The sequence below is a fragment of the Cryptotermes secundus genome, unplaced genomic scaffold (assembly GCF_002891405.2).
Source record: "Cryptotermes secundus unplaced genomic scaffold, Csec_1.0 scaffold133, whole genome shotgun sequence".
In the NCBI taxonomy this organism is placed as follows: domain Eukaryota; kingdom Metazoa; phylum Arthropoda; class Insecta; order Blattodea; family Kalotermitidae; genus Cryptotermes; species Cryptotermes secundus.
Genome location: NW_019718024.1, coordinates 74,437 through 90,692, shown reverse-complemented (window position 1 = coordinate 90,692; position 16,256 = coordinate 74,437).

Genomic DNA, 16,256 nt, shown 5'->3' with positions numbered 1-16,256 from the left:
TATCGCTGGATCTTCATGTGTTGCTAAAGGCGCGTCCATATTTTTCGTGCTCGTGTGACTCGCTATGCTCGCGAGTAATGTGGACTATATGAGAAGTCACGAGACAAGCAAATTTTACATTTTTAATTTAAAAACTATAGCCAGTAAATTAAAATACGACTAGAGCCTATACACACTACGAGTAAATATACGGATCCTCACGCGCCGAAGCCTGGCGAGCAACTGAAGTAGGGTGGACGAAGATTTACGAGCACAAGTAAAAGCCAGACGAGTCTCCCGACTAGCACAAGCCTGGCGAGCACGAGCACGAGTAATGTGGACGCACCTTTAGACTACCGTAACACCGACGAAGTTAGCAGTTGTGTTGTCTGATGTCGGGAGGTCGCTTATGTAGATAAGATATATGACGGGTCCTGAGACTCTTCCTTACGGTGCTCCTGCTTCAGTTTTCCTTAAGGCCGTGATTTCGTCTTTGAATTTTACTTGAAACAATCTGTCCGTTAGATATGATTCTAATATTGTGGGGAAGGATTTTTCTCAGGTCCGAGTCCCACGGGACTCATGATCATATTTTGCCCTCTCAGATTCGAGACTCCCCAACCTGGAGGGCCAGGTCCCCGTATTTATATCCCCCAGGAACAGGGTGATCCAGTTACACCCCCAGGCACTGGGTTTCTTTTCGTCGCCTCCTACGACTGGCAGGGCTACGGTGGGGGTATTCGACCCCGCCTCCACACGTCTGGTAAACTCTTCTGTTATAATGTTCGGCAAGCCGTGTAGAAGTCCCCTCTTTCAACAGTAGAGTAATTGCGTTCTTATCTGTTACTGTTCTGTGAACGGTTCGTTGCCGTGGAAATCGGGTTCCAACTAGGGTTTCACTGCGCGTGTCAAAACCCTAGTAACCGAAGTAGTTGACTGTGTTACTTAGGACACATGTTTACCGAGCCGTTACCTAGTTATAAATGTTACAATATTACTACCTCTAAATGAGAAGCCGGGATAACGCAGTCTGTATAGAGACTGGCTGCCGGCTGGACGACCGAGGGGTTGGAGTTCGAGTCCCGGTGGGGCAAAAATTTTCTCTTCTCCACGTTGTCCAGAGTGGGACTCACTCAGCCTCCTATCCAGTGGGTACCGGAAACTCTTTCCCCGGGATAAAGCGGCAGGGACGTGAAGCTGACCACTCACCTCCAGCTAGTGCCGAGTTCAAAATGTGGATCTATACATCCACTCCACATGGCGTCGTGCTTAATTAATTAAGCACAGGGACAGCTTCACCTTTTTACCTTACCTCTTAGTGGTATTATTGTTATTTACACTACTTTACATACCGCCATGTTTCTTTTTGTTTGTAAGTGTTTTGTTGTTGTTCTGTACATCTTACTCTTGCTAACTTTGTAATTGGCCTTTTGGCTGTTAATATTTCACGTGAATAAATAAGAAATTAACTGAATTGAATTGGAAATTAGACGCGTCCCTGTATTGCGAGTGTTACTCACACTGCTCATCTCTTTTCAGGTGAGTAGCTGGCAGCATCTCTCTCTACCTGGGCCTGAACATGTAATGCAAACCTCCTCTACAGCACTTATACCCATGCGTTCTGTTTGCCGTCAAGCAGTGACAGCAGTTGCGGTCTCAACCGTGAGATGTCACTAAACTGCAAGCGCGACATTGCTTATGCCTCGGCGGCTACAAGTCATTTAGGTCTGAGTGATTAAGGCCGTAGGGCACAGTTTTTGAAATCCGTGATAAAATTACGTATGTGTTCACACTGAGGCTTAATAGCTTGAATAAGCGAATCTAGCACAGATAATTTACGTTTTAAGTGCTATAAGCAAACGAAGTAACATTCCATTCGGCCTATACGATTTCATATGTAAGAATTCCTAGAATATACAACTGGACTCTGGGGTAACTTAAGGGTAAGTTAATCTAAATTTCCCTTTACTATAACTAGTTTTTTTATTGCTAGTAGGGTGGGACTAAGTCCCTTGTACTGCGGCCAGTTCTGGCCTATTGTACCGGCCCAAGATGATAGGGGAGGTTGATTGTGGAGCAGTTGGTGGAATGAAGATTGGCAGGGGAAACCGAAGTACTCCGAGAAAACCTGCCTCAGTTCCACTTTTGTTCACCACAAATCCCACTTGACCAGACCGGGGACCGAACCCGGGCCGCCGCGGTGGAAGCCAGCGACTAACCGCTTGAGCTATGACGCGGCCCTTTTACTATAACTAACTGGGATTACTGAGAGTTCAAATTGCCGGGGTTCTGCTGCGTACGATCGTCAGATATTTTTAGAACTGCCGCAAACATTACAGAGTTCGAGGTTGTTATGTCGGCGACTATAAAAATAAGTCTTCAGGCTTATAACGACGTGTAGTTCGGAGAGAGTCCGACTCGTCGCCTTGATCTTCGTGGTTTCATATCGAGCCAAGCAAGCCGCTAGTTTCTGCAGGTTTCCTGCTTAATTTACTGTTGCACTGTGAAGATGGAAGCGATATTTTCTTCCAAAACGTCGGGCTGTCTCCTAACTACACATATAAAACCCAGAAAATTTACTCTTCGACATGAGGGCTGTTTCTACACTTGTACAAACATATTTCTACACATGTCTGTAAACGCGCATTTAACATACGCGGATTGGACCAAGAGGGGAAACAGAAAAACAAAAAAATAAGATGAATTTAAGTAGAGCGGACAGTTCCTGCCTCTATGTCCCCTGTCTCGATGCCAAGTCGTAACTATCCAAGAATAGCGTCTTCTTATTTGTATTTATTTAAACTGCAAATGGGTTTTTACCCGGTTTCAGTGGTACTACAATAAGACACAACACACAAAATAACACACCGCACTCAAACAAAACACAGCACACAAGACTACATAGACAATAAAGTACACACTTAATACAATGAATACAATGCAAATACAATTACAACTACAGTGATATAAATTAATATTAATAAAAATTAGGCATACTTTATTCGAAACAGTAACAGTGATGAAACACTTAATGTCATGTATTGATGCACTCACGTTTCACCATGACCTTCCCTTCACTCCACTCCACTCCACAACACACATGTACCCTTCACGTCCTCACCACATTCACTTCACTTCACTTCACTTCATTTCACTTCACTTCACTTCACTTCACTTCATTGCATTTTTGGATGATTTCTCCTATAGCTCCACTTCTTCTTATGTATGACTTTCCTATCCGTTTTCCTAAAATGACTTGGTTTACAGGAGAAGTCCCTAAAGCACCTGCAGGTCGGGGGAAGACAAAAGACTATTCATCGCAATCTTTTCCAGTGGCTCTTCCAGCCCATTCAGGTCACTGGCCTCTTATCCAATTCCGTAATCATTTTCACAGGCAGTAGGACTCTTTGGACGGGGGATCAGCCCATCGCAAGACAGCTACCCACACATAGGACAACATAAACAGAATAAACGCATACACAGACATCTGTGCCCTGAGTGGGATTCGAACCCACGATCTCAGCGTCCGAGCGAGCGAAGGCAGTACATGTCTTAGACTGCGTGGCAACTATGACCGACAATCATTGGAATATCCAGGGAGAATCACAGAATCACCGTTCACCCTGGTTTACTCCGTTTTTGCTTCGTCCTCCATTTCTCACTCTAACATTTTTATATTTTAAAATATAATTAATGTGCATTTTACTTGTATATGTACTCTTTAATATACACAATATATGCATACATATTACATCTATGTAAAAGCATGTACTTATGTACCATTTAAGGAACTTCCAAGGATAGTTCTCTCTGTATGCGATTTCCACCTTACGCTCTGTGTTTTGAACGCATGTGTAGTCTGAAATGAAATCAATTAATTAACAAACATTTAATAATCCTGTACTAATATTTTCATACTGGTCACGGCAGCCGAGAGGTCTAAGACATGTACTGTCTTCGCTCGCTCGGAAAATAGTTCCAATCCCACACAAGGCATGGATGTTTGGTATGTGTGTGTGTTTATTCTGTGTCTGTGTTCTGTGTTTTGGTAGCGGCTTTGCCAAACACTGATCGCTGAATTAAGCATACAAAAAGAACCTTATTTTTTTACCTTTTAATGAATGTTATAGATTCCAGTGAGGTTGTGTTTACCAACAGAAAGGCCCTACTAGTATAAGTCCAGAAAGTTACAGCTGGTCCGAAGAATACAAGTGGAAAATCATGGAAAATTTTGGCATTAGTTGTCTTCCGTAGGAGTAGCCGATGTTGAAATATTTTTAAACCCTACAAGTGTAGTTGGTTCGTACGTAATCTTCTCTGTGGTCCCTCTGCATTACAGCTTTTGATCTCGTGGTACTGAAACTCTGATGCGATCACTAACAAGATTAAATTTGTTTCCATTCGTCCGTAGAAATTTATGATCCCTCAGACACGGTGCGTCGTCTGTGTTTCTTATCGGAAGCTTAGTTCAGATTGCGCATGCGCCCCTCTTATGGCACAAGAGTGAACAGCATATAACCCGTAATGCACAGTTCGGTCTTTGGGGAGCTACTGATGTACCCACATAGAGAGGCAACAATTAAGTTAACCGACTTCTGAGATAAAACGCCGTGTAGTCTGGTGGCATCTTATCGGCGTTTCGTACTAACGTGGGGTCTCAATTTTCAGGTGGGATTTTCTTATCCTGATCATTTCATCAATTTTTAGGAGGAACGAATTGCCTCTACGTTCAGGGTGGACTCTTGTACCCCTGAAGATAGAGGCAGTGGTTTACTAGATGTTTATGGACGTTTCGAAGTAGCGTACTGTCTCTATTTTCAGGGTGGACTCTTCTACTTAGAAGATGAAGCCAGTACTTTTATAGACTTTGCCGCCGTTTCGGAAGGACGTACTCAGAGTCGGCTTTACTACCTTGAAGATGGAGTCAGTAGTCTAGTAGAAGTTTATAAAATTTTCGGAGGGACGTGCTGCCTTAATCTTCAGGACAGAAAGACTTAAAGACTTTAAGATGTATCTTCATTCTTCTCACTTGAGCAGACTGTGTCTGCTTTCTAGCTGCAATAGCTCAGTCGGTATAGCCAAGGTCTACTGGCCGGCACGGGGCAAGAGACTTATCTCTTCTCCACAGTGTCCAGGAGGCTCTGTGGCCCAGCCAGCCTCCTATTCAGTGGCTACTGACTGCGTGTTCTCACGGGAGCATAGCAGTCGGAGAGTGCAGCTGACAAGTCCATGCAGTGAATGCATAGCCCTATACGAGTTTCTCCACTCGCGGCCCTTGCCAAGGAGCGGTGCATAATTAAACACAGCCACAACGTGCCTGCTCTATTGGCAGTATATTTCCAACTACTGCATTATTTCTCAGATTTACTGGGGTTTCGGACTTCGTCCATCGTCCGGTATCCTGGAAACTAGAAAGCACGTTGTTTCAAAAACTGGATCTGTTGCCGTTCTCAGGTGAGGGGGAGACGCCTACTCCGTGGAGGATTGCTCCTAGTAGCCATTCCAACTCTGCTATTATTGGATGTTGGTAGAGATCTGTAAAGTGTGTTGACGTTTTTAGTAATTTCTGTTTAAAATGGAATGTCTGTCTGAAAGTATGTCTAGTATTGTCACGCGTAAGGGGGTACGCGTGACGAAAATAATGTGTTTTAGTTCGGTGATTGGATTTATTAGAACTTTGTTTACAAGTTCTCTTAATCACACTGAAATCGCTGATTTGCACACCTTCCAACTACCGCTGTACACACACTACGGTTCTCAGTTTCCACTAGTCGTCTCCTGGCAACGGACCTCAACACAGAGACTAGCGCTTCACATCACTGTGAAGTCTTCTTGCCGTTTCGTCTTCAATCACTCTTCTGGTTTACTCCCCCAGCTTACGACTGACTCGTAACTGCCCCTGAACTAACTCCGTCATCGGGCCGCGCCATAGCTGAAGCGGTTAGCCGCTGGCTTCCCACCGCGGCGGCCCGAGTTCGATCCCGTGTCTGGTCAAGTGGGATTTGTGGTGGACAAAGTGACGCTGGGCAGGTTTTCTCCGAGTACTTCGGTTTCCCCTGCCAATCTTCATTCCACCAATTGCTCCACAATCACCCTCGTCTATCATCTGGGGCTGATACAATAGGCCAGAAGTGGTCGCAGTACAAGCAACTTAGTCCCACTCCACTAGCATTAAAAGAAACTCTGTCACCGCATTCACTTCTCTTATAAGCACTCTGCACAGACCCCACGGAAAACACCGTCTTTATTGTTGATATCACTGCTTACGCGGAAGTGTGTTTACCGAGCCGTTGTTTAGAAACCGGTTGCATAACTCCGTTGTTCTATTATTATGTACATATTGTAACCCTCCCCTTTCTATCTTTGTTTTTTGTTTGCCGGCTTCGGTAGACCACTTGACTCTTCTCAGGATCGTGTCATGCTAATAACTGAATCAACGGAGAAACTGCACATTTAAAACCAGTCCACTGCTAGAAGTCAACGACACTATTTCTGCTCTCCACAAACTCTTTATTTCAGAAGCAAACACTATAACTTTATTAGCAAGTACGGAGCAATGTGCCCTTTTTATTATTATCAAAGATTAATCGAACCAAATAAAGGCTGATACATTTAGATAAACTTGGAGAGTGCAGCCCAATGACGTCTGCCTTTGTTGAATTAAAAATGCCAAGTCCTTCTGCCAACTCTATCCTGCGGGAGCGTCGCTTCATCCCCTGTATAGAACTTGAACCGACGGCCTCTCTCGTAGACAAGAATAATTTCCTATTGGCTGATTTTAAGTGCCAAAATCATCATACAATCAGCACTAGACAATCACATAACGAACTTTGAGAATAAAGAGATCCAAAGATATTGAACCCGGTACCCTACATGTGAAAGCGGTTATTTCTTACTTTAGGGTCCAGTTACACCCTTCCGAAGACACTTTCATCACAGCTACCTATCAGCAAAACAAAATTTACATCTTCCGCAAACTACAGACTTGCCTCTCCTGGTGGCCTCTCTCCCTTTTCCGGTCACCCAAGCTGCAGGTAACAAAACACGGCAGTTGTTCCTGTCCAGATGCGAAAAGCAAGTCATAACATGCTAATGAATCCGTATCCCCAGTAAATCAGTCACTCTACTGAAATGGCTAAAGAGGACAATAGCGTCCATTGAAGAGTTGTAAAAGGTTTGCACTGTCACAATGTATGTTGTATGCTTTACACAGTAACGACCTCTGTTTATAGAATCAGTGCTTAGCAACGGGTCTGTACGCCATATTACTACATTTTTTAAAAATCGATGTAGTGCGGTAGCTTCTTATGTGAAATTGACAGTCGTAACTTCAGATTCTCGAATCGTCGTCATGTTTCGTGCATAAGAGCATTATCTTCTTGGATATGAGGCCTTGAATTCTGGTAGAATATTGACGTTCTTCCGAAACGTCGATGACCCTCTAGCAGCCTACGAGCCGTCACATTTTCGAAGATATACAGTTGACAGTCGCCGACAAGAGTGCCTTAAGTGCAGCAGTTTATGCATAATTTGTGGAATGCTTACAGTCTGAGTACAGAATTCCGCGTGTGCAACTCCAGTAGTTCAGTAGTTAGCGCCGTCAGAACGGGAGGTAGTGGAGGTGTTATGCATTGAGAGAAGAAAAGATATTTGTCCAAAATATTATAGCGTGTAGTGCCGTTTCTAGGCAACGGCTAGGTAAACAGGTTTCCGCTGCAATGGACACCTGAAATAATAAAGTTACTGCTGGAAACGGTGTTTGATACTTCGACCATAAAAAGGGGTTCCAAGGAGAACAGCTAAGAAGGAAGAAGATTCAGAACTCTGGTCTTGTGTGGAGCCGGGGTAAAATAGCTCCACCGTAGCCGTTGGAGTTGTAGGAGGCGACCCAAAGGGAGCCCAATAAATGAGTGTATAACTGGGCCACCTAAGTTCCTGGGAGATATAAATACGGGGACGTGGCCCTCCAGGTTGGGTGAGTCTCGAATCTGAGAGTGTAAAATATTGTGAGATCCGCGGGAGTCAGACCTGAGAATAACTGCGCTGGCGAGGACCAGCAGCAATTTAAAACGACAGACCCATCCTCTCTTCAGAGAGGATGATGCATCAGGACTGTAACCACAAGTGTTCAGTTGGAAAATAAAATTACTTATCATGAGTCTCAAGGGGCTTGTCGCCAAGACGAATTGATTGGCAGCAAACCACCAGTCTGACTCTGAAGAAGAGCCAGTTGGAAGGAACACGCCAGTCAGAGCCCGGAACCAGAGGAATAAACATTTATGGAATCCGTTACCATTCAAATAATAGTGAAGACACTAATCTATGGTTCTACAGCCCTTTGTTGAACCTTGGCCGCTTTTTCAGTTTTTTTTTTCTTTTACACGGGGGATAAGACCATCGCAAGGCCTCTACCTACACAGTAAACAAGACAAACACAGAATAAACGCATACAAACATCCATGACTCGAATTGGATTCGAACCCACAATCCCAGTGTTCGAGCGGGTGAAGACCGCACGGCCACTGTGAGTGGCGGCAGTGAAGACACTGCAGGCTGGAAGAAACTTACCGTGTCCTCTAGTGCGGAAATTAACAATGCCGAGTAGCCACAAGTCGTGTGTTAATGTGGTCAATAAATCAAGTCACTTATCCAACCCCGCCTGCTACACGTGACAATATACGTCATTTCAGAGCCCTGCATCGTGTGTTGCTAACGTCGCTTCGTGAGTGCGCCATGCTGCTATTACTCAGTGTAAGACAGCGATGGGAAACCTATTTCTGGACGAGGGCCAATCTACAAGCCTCATATCCAGTGCCGGCTTCAAGCCAAGTCGAATCGAGGTTCACATTAAGCTTTCAAGTCGCAAAAATCATCAGTAATTATGCAACGAAAAACACTAATCGGATCTGTAGTACTTACGTTTTGTTTTGAAGGATGAAATGAGAAGTTTTCCATGATTTCCATGCCATGAAGTTTCCAGTATCCGGACGTTTGTGAGAAGTGGTAAATTCGAGGCGGCTTTCCAGTCTTTCCAAGGTCTGACTTACATTTCTGGGAGGTCCCAGGACATTATAAATGTGGAGGCCCATGTCAGGAACAAAAAACTTAGGTCATCATAAATATNATATATTTTTTTTAAATGAAGTGTGATTTCGAATATTTCGAATATAAGCCGTACCCCAGTTTTCCTCTTGAATTTTTGGCAAAAAATGTGCGGCCTATACATGCGTAAATACGATATTTCCGTTTTTTAACGCGCGGGGCGAGAGCCCCAGTCACTTCTTCTTCTGTTTTTACTCTACAACTCACGTAGAGTTTTCGTCTTCTCAATCTCACCTTTCCACTTGGTCTGTCCTGAACTGTTATCTTCCATTTTGGTACCTTATCTTCTTAATATCAGCTTTTACATCTTCCTCCCATCGTATTTTCAATCTACCCACTGGTCTCGTACTTAATGGTTTCCAAGAATATAAGCTTTTGTTGGTTGACATTCGTTCTACGCGGCCAAGTCATGGGAGTCTTTGTGCACGTATAAAATTGATTATATTTTTATAGTTGATTAACCGATTTAATTCTTGAGTAAAGGGCGGTCGGCCATAAGGCTGGCAAACTTACCGCCATCTGTGAGCCGACTGTCTAGAGAAAATGTGGGAGCCTCGACGTCTCACAGCCCTATGGGCCTTCATAGTCTTTTACAGGAACAGCTTTACTTTTTAATATATTTATGAGTTAGGAGTTTTCTTCAGAAGTTACCGAGCGATTTAGCATAACGGTCACGCTCTACGTTCGTATTCGTGAAGTCGTCAGTTCGAACCTCTGTCAGGGCACAAGCAATCCATACAGAGGGGTTTCGCCATTTTCCTCGGCTCTTCCAGGAAAATGTCGGATAATACCTCGATTTAGATCAAGATTTCCTTTCATAAGCTTTCAAGTTCTGGCGCTGATCATTCTGAGCCCTTATTTGTTTGGATGATTATAGATGACCATGAATTTTATTTTAATTAATTCTCGGTGATTTAAATTTCAAAAGTCTTATGTTTCCATATTACTGGAACTTTATTGTGATTTTTAATATCGTATTTTATTGTCTGGGACTTGCAATACGGTGTTTATGTTGAAATTTCTAGATTCTGGCAGGACCAAGGCGTCTGGAGTTATGACATTTACGATCAGTCATAAATTTAGCTCGGGTAGAGGGAACCGGACGCGCCTAAAAGGAAGGTCAATGAGAAGGACAGGTCAGAACTTGTTACAGTTGCCTGTGAATGAGGGCCAGTATGACTGAGTTGACTAATTCAAGCTTCCTTACGGAAGATGGGATGACATGTATATGTCCACACCATGGAGAATCCGAATTCTTTCGAATTCCCGGCGTGGGGTGTGCAAGCCATTCCACAAAAGGGAGACTTTTACTATATTCCGAAGTGTACGGACGTGACCCTTGCGCGCTCCGAGACCTAGCTTGCAGATCGTGTAACGCTATAACTTAAAGCATAAGGATACATAAAATTAACAGTGGTTTGGAGAAAAAAGGTGAATAAACGTCAATTGGATCAACTCCCAGAATACCGCTTGCTTCGGCATCGCTACCCTGAGACACATGCAAACCGACCCAGCTGGTTTCCCGTACCTATACCGATCTTCCTTAGTTTGATCTGTGAGGACAACTTGCAGTGGCCATCATACACTGTCCTAAGGTAGAAACAGGTGTAGCAGGGATAGCACCACTCCGACTGAGCTGACATAAACAAAGGCGGGTTGGAAAAGAGCGGTGTTAGTTCATCATTTATGTACACCCTTCCATTCGACGTCTGTATAATCAGAAGTACTGACCACCTTGTGACGTAAGCCACAAGAAGTCTCCACAAGCTTACAGATAATGGGTTGAGATGATATTAATAACACCATACATTGTCATGAGAATATTAACATAGCCCAGAGGTGATGTGACGTAGTTACTGTCCTCCATGCAGTGGAGTGAGGGTTAAGGCTCGTGTATCCGAGCACTTCCTCAGCGGTATTTTGCGGTTGGACTTCATAGTCCTGTTTCACGCTTGCCTCCACGAACTCATTTTGAAGTTTTATAATTTTCTTTGCCGCTGTTATCTTCCTGCTCCACTGGATGTTTGAATTATTTATTGCAAAAAGGCCATTCATCGCTGGAATTGAAATGCACACGAGCAACAAAAGACTGATTTTACGGCTGCTGGCATTTTCTAAATGTAGACATTATTTTATGTATTGCTACATCTCCCGGCACACAGCGTGGTATTTAAATTATTGCTGATTCAGAGACTTGCGTTTCAACAAATTGTTGTTGCATCTCGCCTCGTGCTCATTTCTAAACTAACACAACAACTGCCACGTTATCAAAAGGATTAAAATTGTTTCTATAAAAACGAATAAAGTATATAACAATGAAGTAATAATAATTTATTCAGCATTTTTGTTCTTCAGATCTTCACTGTTTAACCGATTGCATTTTCCTCAACTGATTTTCCGTCACCATTCCTTTATTCAAACAAAATTATGCAACCAGCACCATGCGAAGCGAGGAGCATATAATTCACGCACTTTCGGGGTACGGGGTGGACGAAACAACGGAAAAAGTAGTTGATTGAGGAATGGAAGTAGGTTAAGTAGGCTGTGTTGAAAGAACTTCAGTTGGCAACACTGAATGTTCTTGTTCCTTTTGTTTACACTCTGTAGTGCTCGTGTAAGTGCGTTAGTAATTGTGTTGATTGACAGTCCATGAGAAAGAATTGGAAAATTGGAGAATTGTCTGACTTTGAAAGAGGGCAGATCGTTCGTGCGCGTTTAGTTCTAGCATCTGTGACAAAACTGACATATTGTTAGGTTATCGAAAGCGACAGTTTCTGATNGTTGTTTATGTAGGCTGTGTTGAAAGAACTTCAGTTGGCAACACTGAATGTTCTTGTTCCTTTTGTTTACACTCTGTAGTGCTCGTGTAAGTGCGTTAGTAATTGTGTTGATTGAGAGTCCGTGAGAAAGAATCGGAAAATTGGAGAATTGTCTGACTTTGAAAGAGCGCAGATCATTCGTGCGCATTTAGTTCTAGCATCTGTGACAAAACTGACATATTGTTAGGTGTATCGAGAGCGACAGATTCTGAGGTTATGTCGGCATGCACGAATCATGTGAAGACAACATCAGCGAAGTGGAACAGTGGACGAAAATCAACAGACAGGAAGAGATCGTCGTACATTGAGAAAGATTGTTTCGAAAAATCACAGAACTACTGCAACACAGATAACAGGACAGCAAAACTGAATATTCATCTTGACGGCCCTGTTTCCACGATAACTGCCCGACGTGAGCTTCACAAATCCCACATCCAAGGTAGGGCTGCAACTGCTAAGCCCCTGATCACTGAGGGCAATGCTCAGATGCGCAAACGGTAGTGTCACGACAATAAAACCTGGACATCAGACACNGGTTATGTCGGCATGCACGAATCATGTGAAGACAACATCAGCGAAGAGGAACAGTGAGCGAAAATCGACAGACAGGAAGAGATCGTCGTAAATTGAGAAGGAGTGTCCCCNAACGCACGCGTGATATGGTCAGATGAGCCGTCCTTCACGCTGTTCCCTACCGCAGGAAGAGTTTACGTTTGGAGAACACCAAGGAAGCCTGNTTCATCTTGAAGATTTTGTTTCCACAAACAATATCCTACGTGAGCTTCACAAATCCCACATCCACGGTAGGGCTGCAACTGCTAAACCTCTGATCACTGATAGTNTGGCCAAGTTACTGCTGTTGAGTACGTGGGCAGGTTGGGTAATCAGGTGCATCCCATGGTTCAGACGTTACTTCCCAACAGGGACGCAGTTTTCCAAGAGNGACCATAAAACCTGGACATCCGACACCGGAAACGCGCGTGATATGGTCAGACGAGTCATCCTTCACGCTGCTCCCTACCTCAGGAGNGTGAATTTCAGCATCTTCCCTGGCCAGTACAATCACCAGATTTGAACATAATGAACCACTCTGGTCAGTTTTGGAGACTGGATTGAGGAAGATGTTCTCAGCTCCAACATCTCTAAAGCAACCTGAAGATGTTCATCGAGAAGAATGGTATAAAATTCCACTAGAGACTATTCAAAACTAGTACGAGTCCATTCCAAGAAGAACTGCGGCAATGTTGAAGTCAAAAGANTGGGTAATCAGGTGCACCCCATGATCCAGACGTTACTTCCCAACAGCGACGCAGTTTTCCAAGACGACAGTACCTCCAGTCACACAGCTGGAACCGTTCACTCATGGTTTGAAGAGCATGAAGGCGAACTTCAGCATCTTCCCTGGCCAACACAATCGCCAGATTTGAACATAATGAACCACTCTGGTCAGTTTTGGAGACTGGATTGAGGAAGAGGTTCTAAGCTCCAACATCTCTAAAGCAATCTGAAGATGTTCATCGAGAAGAATGGTATAAAATTCCACTAGAGATTGTTCAAAACTTGTACGAGTCCATTCCAAGAAGGACTGCGGCTGTGTTGAAGGCAAAAGGTTGTCCAACGCCATATTAATAAAGAAATGCGCACATTGTCTGTAGTTTTCCCATTATTTTGTTCAACCCTTGTATGTACCTTGATGACGCCGAATCCGCAAAACTGCAAGTGTGCCCAAATTACTGACTCAAGCCCCTTTCAGAATAAATGAGCCGTTTATTACAGGCTGCGTCAAATTCACTTTCGTTTCGCGACGTTTAGATGGGGACAAACATACACCACTTCTTTTAAATGACCTTTGCGGAAATGATAAATAAGCATATCATAATTATTCACAACCCAAGCCACAAAGTTGCGAATAATTAAATTACATATTTTTTCTTCTTTTTTTAAATTCATTTAGTGGGGGGTGGAGTCCAGCTGGGTCCACTCAGCACGGCAGCCAGTGATTGGCCTATTGTAGCCTGCCCCGAGTCTTAATAGTGATGGAGAATTTGGTGGAATGAAGATTGGCAGGGGAAACCGAAGTACTCGGAGAAAACCCGCCCCAGCGCCACTTTGTCCATCAGAAATCCCACTTGGCCAGACCCGGGATCGAACCCGGGCCGCCGCGGTGAGAACCCAGCGACTAACCGCTTGAGCTATGGCGCGGCCATCAAATTAAATAAATTAGGGTACAAATTCGGCAGGGGAGAGGCTAACTCGACGGATCAACAGATAGAAATTGCCGAGCTCGCATGTGGTGTGTCACAGTGGGAAAAGAATATCCCGTGCAGAACATTTTGAGCACTTACTGTAATGCTGTTTCAGTTGTATTTGCAGACCCATGCCGGTATGGAAACATTTCTCTTTGTTTTGGTAAGTGAAACTTTTCCCCGAAGTTTGCCCCCGCCCCTCCGCGTTCAGTTACGCCCTGTGTAGCCTAGCCAATTCCTGAATGTACACACGTCATCCCATAAGATGGAGGCAGTATCCTCTTCAGTAAAATCGATACGCACCTGCGAGCATTCACTTCACAACCCGGACATGTCTGAACACGCTTCGCCGTGAGAGCAGTCTGCGACATCTTACGTTTCATGGCTTCGATATTAAGTGAATGCTCAGGTTACTGAAGCAGTCGGGGGCACGCGGTAGCGTAGTTGGTTGAGGCACTATGCTACAAGCCGGAAGGTCGCGGGTTCAAGTCCCGATGTGGTCATCGGATTTTTTTCAATTGACATAATCCTTCCAGCCGCAAAATGGACCTAGGGTCGACTCAGCCTCTAACAGAAACGAGTACCAGGAATCTTCCTGGGTGTAAAGGGCGACTGGCGCGTAAGGCTGACAACCTCGCCGCAAACTGTGAGCCGACTGTCTAGGTAATGTGAGGAGCCGACTGTCTAGGTAATGTGAGACTCTCAACATCTCACAACCCTATGGGCCTCCACGGCCTGTTACAGGGATAGCTTTAACCTCACCGCCACCTGTGAGTCGACTGCCTAGATGTAGAAAATATGGGAACCTCAATATCTCACAACCCTATGGGCGTCCATGACCTGTTATAGGAATAGCTTTACTTTTTACTGAAGCAATCAGTACCAAGATTGGGACTTTCATTGCCGTCAGTATGCATGTTATAGTTCGGTATGAGGGTATAAGTGTTTCGAGGTGGCTCTAAATTGGGAAAGTGAATGGTTACCATTATATCCCGTCTACCGATCTGGCTGTCTGGCTGTCTGGCTGTCTGGCTGTCTGCAGCCTTTTGTTGGACCTTGGCAGCTTTTCATTTTCTTAATCTTGTAGGACTCCTTGGATAGGTATCAGCTCGTCGCAAGGCTGCTACCTATACACAGAGCAACACAAACACAGAATAAACGCACAGATATCGATGCCTCGAGTGGGATTCGAACCCAGAATCCCAGCATTCGAGCGAGCGAATACAGTGCATGCCTTAGACCCCGCGGCCACTGTGATCGACAGATATATCCCACCTACCTCACCGTTAGTTGCCACGGTCCAAGAGACCACATTATGAAATTAGTAACAGTATTTTAAAAATTGTTTCCAGTTTAATTTCACCATCAGCAGCAGTTATGTGGGAAGTTGGGTCCTCACGCCGGGGGTTATGAAGATTTCTATCTCCTGAAACATTACGTCGCATAGTCAACTGACGTATCTGAGGAGCACGAAGCCTCCATCTTCATGGTAGAAGGTAAAGCTAAGAAAGAAACCAGGGTGCAGAATGTAGCAAGCTTGTTCGGCTTATTCTTCTACCATGAAGCTGCCGGCGACACGTTCCTCCGAAACGTTGGGTGAGTTTCAGCGAACTACACGGCGTTGTATCCCACAAGACAATTAAGCACTACACCATGAAGGTGTATGGGGGAGTGGATGTATAGATCTACATTTTCTTGACCTCGGCACTAATTGGAGGTGAGTGGTCAGCTTTATGTCCCAGCCGCTTTACCCCTGGGGAAGAGTCCCGCTACTCATTTGATAGGCAGGATGGGTCCCAGAGCCTGTCTGGACGACGTGGAGAAGAGAAAATTCTTGACACTACCGGGACTCGAACTCCGACCCCTCTGTCGTTCAGCACGCAGCCAGTCGCTATACCAACTACGCTATTCCGGCTCTTACCTACCACAATACATTTTCGAAAATGCCACCGTCAACATCAGTGCGCTCTGCAACTCGTGTGAGGACATGGCGTGTTGCTCGTCTGTACAGTGAAATAGCTGTATCTCGGAAAGAGTTCGGAATAGGACACATGTAAATATACACTTAGTTTTGCTTAGAATGACCGATACTATGAGCTCCCAGAATATT